This window comes from Triticum dicoccoides, chromosome 3A, assembly GCF_002162155.2.
Source record: "Triticum dicoccoides isolate Atlit2015 ecotype Zavitan chromosome 3A, WEW_v2.0, whole genome shotgun sequence".
Taxonomy (NCBI): Eukaryota; Viridiplantae; Streptophyta; class Magnoliopsida; order Poales; family Poaceae; genus Triticum; species Triticum dicoccoides.
Genome location: NC_041384.1, coordinates 723,716,145 through 723,722,691, shown reverse-complemented (window position 1 = coordinate 723,722,691; position 6,547 = coordinate 723,716,145).

The window sequence follows — 6,547 nt, the reverse complement described above, 5'->3', positions numbered from 1 at the left end:
TTGGATGTGGGGCCTTCCTCCTTGCACACGAAGCAAAGTGGTTGATTCTTGCACTCAATTTGGTAATGCCCATTCTTCCCACATTTGAAGCACATCACCTCCCCTGCTTGAACCTGTCATGGTGGCCTAGCAAGCTCCCCCTCACCCTCACGCTGCCGACGGTCCCCGTCTCCACGCCAAGAAGAGCGGTCTCCCCCTGTCGGGGAACGTAGTAATAATTCAAAATTTTCCTACATGTCACAAAGATCAATCTAGGAGATGCTAGCACCGAGAGAGAAGGAGTGCAACTTCATACCCTTGAAGATTGCTAAGCGGAAGCGTTACAAGAACGTCGTTGATGGAGTCGTACTCGTGGCGATTCAAATCGCGGAAGATCCGATCCAAGCGCCGAACGGACGGCACCTCCGTGTTCAACACACGTACAGCCCGGGGACGTCTCCTCCTTCTTGATCCAGCAAGGGGAGAGGAGAAGTTGAGGGAGAACTCCAGCAACATGACGGGTGGTGGTGGTGGAGCTCATGGTTCTCCAGCAGGGCTTCGTCAAGCACTATGGAGGAGGAGGTGTTGGAGGAGAGAGGGGTTGCGCCAGGGAAGGGGTGCGGCTGCCCTCCCACCCCCACTATTTATAAGGGGAAGGGAATAGGGGGCCGGCCCCCCTAGATGCATCTAGAGGGGGGACTGCGGCCAGGGGGGAGACTTGCCCCCCAAGCAAGGTGGCAGGCTCCCCCTCCCCCTAGGGTTTCCAACCCTAGGCGTCTTGGGCCCTTGGGGTGCACCAGCCCACTAGGGGGCTGGTCCCCTCCCATATTCAGTCCATTAAGTTCCCCAGGGCAGGTGGCCTGCTACGTCTTGAGCTTGTGTTGGTTTTCCCCGAAGAGGAAGGGATGACACAGGAGAGTAGCGTAAGTATTTCCCTCAGTTTTTGAAAACCAAGGTATCAATCCAGTAGGAGGCCACACTCAAGTCCCTCATACCTGCATAAAACGATAGCTACTCGCAACCAACGCGATTAGGGGTTGTCAAGCCCTTCACGGTCACTTACGAGAGTGAGATCTGATAGATAGAATATTTTTGGTATTTTTGATATAAAGATGCAAGGTAAAAAGTAAAGGCAATGTAAAGAGCAAAACAATATAAAAGTGATGGAGATTGATATGATGAGAATAGACCCGGGGGCCATAGGTTTCACTAGTGGCTTCTCTCAAGAGCATAAGTATTCTACGGTGGGTGAACAAATTACTATTAAGCAATTGATAGAATTGTGCATAATTATGAGAATATCTAGGCATGATCATGTATATAGGCATCACGTCCGTGACAAGTAGATCGAAAAAATTCTGCATCTACTACTATTACTCCACTCATCGACCGCTATCCAGCATGCATCTAGAGTATTAAGTTAAAAACAGAGTAACGCCTTTAGCAAGATGACATGATGTAGAGAGATAAATTCATGCAATATGAAATAAACCCCATCTTGTTATCTCGATGACAATGATACAATACGTGCCTTGCTGCCCCTTTTGTCACTGGGTAAGGACACCGCAAGATCGAACCCAAAGCTAAGCACTTCTCCCATGGCAAGAACTACCAATCTAGTTGGCCAAACCAAACGGATAATTCGAAGAGACTAGCAAAGATAACCAATCATGCATAAAATAATTCAAAGAAGATTCAAATATTATTCATAGATAGACTTGATCATAAACCCACAATTCATTAGTCTTAACAAACACACCGCAAAAAGAAGATTACATCGAATAGATCTCCACAAGAGAGGGGGAGAACTTTGTATTGAGATTCAAAGAGAGAGAAGAAGCCATCTAGCTACTAACTATGGACCCGAAGGTCTGAGATAAACTACTCACACTTCATCGGAGAGGCTATGATGATGTAGAAGCCCTCCGTGATGACGGCCCTCTTCCGGCGGAGCTCCGGAACAGGCCCCAAGATGGGATCTCATGGATACAGAAAATTGCGGCGGTGGAATTAGGTTTTTGGCTCCTGTTATGATCGTTTTGTTGGAAATATGCCCTAGAGGCAATAATAAATTGATTATTATTATATTTCCTTGTTCATGATAATCGTTTATTATCCATGCTAGAATTGTATTGATAGGAAACTCAGATACATGTGTGGATACACAGACAACACCATGTCCCTAGTAAGCCTCTAGTTGACTAGCTCGTTGATCAATAGATGGTTACGGTTTCCTAACCATGGACATTGTATGTCGTTGATAACGGGATCACATCATTAGGAGAATGATGTGATGGACAAGACCCAATCCTAAGCATAGCACTAGATCGTGTAGTTCGTATGCTAAAGCTTTTCTAATGTCAAGTATCATTTCCTTAGACCATGAGATTGTGAAACTCCCGGATACCGTAGGAGTGCTTTGGGTGTGCCAAACGTCACAACGTAACTGGGTGGCTATAAAGGTACACTACGGGTATCTCCAAAAGTGTCTGTTGGGTTGGCACGAATCGAGACTGGGATTTGTCACTCCGTGTGACGGAGAGGTATCTCTGGGCCCACTCGGTAGGACATCATCATAATGTGCACAATGTGATCAAGGAGTTGATCACAGGATGATGTGTTACGGAACGAGTAAAGAGACTTGCCGGTAACGAGATTGAACAAGGTATCGTGATACCGACGATCGAATCTCGGGCAAGTATCGTACCGATAGACAAAGGGAATTGAATACGGGATTGATCGAATCCTCGACATCGTGGTTCATCCGATGAGATCATCATGGAACATGTGGGAGCCAACATGGGTATCCAGATCCCGCTGTTGGTTATTGACCGAAGAAAGTCTCGGTCATGTCTGCATGGTTCCCGAACCCGTAGGGTCTACACACTTAAGGTTCGATGACGCTTGGGTTATAAAGGAAGTTTGTATGTGGTTACCGAATGTTGTTCGGAGTCCCGGATGTCATGAGGAGTTCCGGAATAGTCCGGAGGTAAAGATTTATATATAGGAAGTCCTATTTCGGCCATCGGGACAAGTTTCGGGGTCATCAGTATTGTACCGGGACCACCGGAAGGGTCCCGGGGGCCCACCGGGTGGGGCCACCTATCCCGGAGGGTCCCATGGGCTGAAGTGGGAAGGGATCCAGCCCAAAGTGGGCTGGGGCGCCACTTTCCCCTAGGGCCCATGCGCCTAGTGTGGGGGAAACCCTAAAGGAAGAGTCCCAGAAGGGGAAGGCACCTCCTAGGTGCCTTGGGGAGGAGGGATTCCTCCCTAGGCCGCCGCCCCCCTAGGAGATTGGATCTCCTAGGGCCAGTGCCCCCCCTTGGCCCCCCTATATATAGTGGGGAGATGGAGGACTTCTCACCTTTTGCCTTTGGTGCAGCCCTTCCCTTCTCCCAAGTCCTTCTCCTCTCCCGCGGTGCTTGGCGAAGCCCTGCAGGATTGCCACGCTCCTCCACCACCACCACGCCGTTGTGCTGCTGCTGGATGGAGTCTTCCTCAACCTCTCCCTCTATCCTTGCTGGATCAAGGCATGGGAGACGTCACCGGGCTGTACGTGTGTTGAACGCGGAGGTGCCGTCCGTTCGGCACTAGGATCATCGGTGATTTGGATCACGGCGAGTACGACTCCATCAACCCCGTTCACTTGAACGCTTCCACTTAGCGATCTACAAGGGTATGTAGATGCACTCTCCTTCCCCTTGTTGCTGGTCTCTCCATAGATAGATCTTGGTGACACGTAGGAAAATTTTGAATTTCTGCTACGTTACCCAACAGTGGCATCATGAGCTAGGTCTATTGCGTAGATTCTATGCACGAGTATAACACAAAGTAGTTGTGGGCGTTGATTTTGTTCAATATGCTTGCCGTTACTAGTCTTATCTTGATTCGGCGACATCGTGGGATGAAGCGGCCTGGACCAACCTTACACGTACGCTTACGTGAGACCGGTTCCACCGACTAACATGCACTAGTTGCATAAGGTGGCTGGCGGGTGTCTGTCTCTCCCATTTTAGTCGGATCGGATTCGATGAAAAGGGTCCTTATGAAGGGTAAATAGCAATTGGCATATCACGTTGTGGTTTTGCGTAGGTAAGAAACGTTCTTGCTAGAAACCCATGGCAGCCACGTAAAACATGCAAACAACAATTAGAGGACGTCTTACTTGTTTTTGCAGGGTATGCTATGTGATGTGATATGGCCAAGAAGAATGTGATGGATGATATGTGATGTATGAGACTGATCATGTTCTTGTAATAGGAATCACGACTTGCATGTCGATGAATATGACAACCGGCAGGAGCCATAGGAGTTGTCTTTATTTATTTATGACCTACGTGTCAATATAAACGTCATGTAATTACTTTACTTTATTGCTAAAGCGTTAGCCATAGTAGTATAAGTAATAGATGACGTGACAACTTCAAGAAGACAGGATGATGGAGATCATGGTGTCATGCCGGTGACGATGATGATCATGGAGCCCCGAAGATGGAGATCAAAAGGAGCAATATAATATTGGCCATATCATGTCATTTTTTGATTGCATGTGATGTTTATCATGTTTATACATCTTATTTGCTTAGAACGATGGTAGTAAATAAGATGATCCCTCATTAAAATTTCAAGAAAGTGTTCCCCCTAACTGTGCACCGTTGTTAAAAGTTCGTAGTTTCGAAGCACCACGTGATGATCAGGTGTGATAGATTCTTACGTTCGAATACAACGGGCGTTGACGAGCCTAGCATGTACAGACATGGCCTCGGAACACATGCAAAACACTTAGGTTGACTTGACGAGCCTAGCATGTACAGACATGGCCTCGGAACACAGAAGACCGAAAGGTCGAGCATGAGTCGTATGGCAGATACGATCAACATGAAGATGTTCACCGATGTTGACTAGTCCGTCTCACGTGATGATCGGACACGGCCTAGTTGACTCGGATCATGTAATCACTTAGATTACTAGAGGGATGTCTATCTGAGTGGGAGTTCATAAGATGAACTTAATTATCCTGAACATAGTCAAAAGGATTTTGCAAATTATGTCGTAGCTCGCGCTTCAATTCTACTTCTTAGAGATGTTCCTAGAGAAAATTTAGTTGAAAGTTAATAGTAGCAATTATGCGGACTAGGTCCGTAAACTGAGGATTGTCCTCATTGCTTCATAGAAGGCTTATGTCCTTAATGCACCGCTCAGTGTGTTGAACCTCGAACGTCGTCTGTGGATGTTGCGAACATCTGACATACACATTTTGATAACTACATGATAGTTCAGTTAAACGGTTTAGAGTTGAGGCACCGAAGATGTTTTGAAACGTCGCGAAACATATGAGATGTTTCGAGGGCTGAAATTGGGATTTCAGGCTCGTGCCCACGTCAAGAGGTATAAGACCTTCGATGATTTTCTTAGCCTGCAAACTAAGGGAGAAAAGCTCAATTGTTGAGCTTGTGCTCAGATTGTCTGAGTACAACAATCATTTGAATTGAGTGGGAGTTGATCTTCCAGATGAGACAGTGATGTTTCTCTGAAGTCATTACCACCAAGCTGCTAGAGCTTCGTGATGAACTATAACATATCAGGGATAGATATGATCCTTGAGTTATTCGCGATATTTGACACCGCGAAAGTAGAAATCAAAAGGGAGCATCAATCGTTGATGGTTAGTAAAACCACTAGTTTCAAGAAGGGCAAGGGCAAGAAGGGATACTTCATGAAACAGCAAATCAGCTACTGCTCTAGTGAAGAAACCAAAGGTTGAACCCAAACCCGAGACTAAGTGCTTCTGTAATAAGGGGAACAACCACTGGAGCAGAATTACCCTAGATACTTGGTAGATTAGAAGGCTGGCAAGGTCGATAGAAGTATATTGGATATACATTGTGTTGATGTGTACTTTACTAGTACTCCTAGTAGCACCAGGGTATTAGATACCGGTTTGGTTGCTAAGTGTTAGTAACTCGAAATAAAAGCCACGGAATAAACGGAGACTAGCTAAAGGTGAGTTGACGATATGTGTTGGAAGTGTTTCCAATGTTGATACGATCAAGCATCGCACGCTCCCTCTACCATCGAGATTGGTGTTAAACCTAAATAATTGTTATTTGGTGTTTGCGTTGAGCATAGACATGATTGTATTATGACTATCGCAATACGGTTATTCATTTAAGGAGAATAATGGTTACTCTGTTTATTTGAATAATACCTTCAATGGTCTTACACCTAAAATGAATGGTTTATTGAATCTCGATCGTAGTGATACACATGTTCATGCCAAAAGATAGTAATGATAGTACCACCTACTTGTGGCACTGCCACGTAAGTCATATCGGTATAAAACGCATGAAGAAGCTCCATGTTGATGGATCTTTGGGCTCACTCGTTTTTGAAAAGTTTGAGACATGCGAACCATGTCTATTGGTGTATATGCATGAAGAAACTCCATGCAAATGGACTGTTTGGACTCACTTGATTTTGAATCACTTGAGACATGCAAATCATACCACATGGGCAAGATGACTGAAAGCCTCGGTTTCAGTAAAATGGAACTAGAAAGCAACTTGTT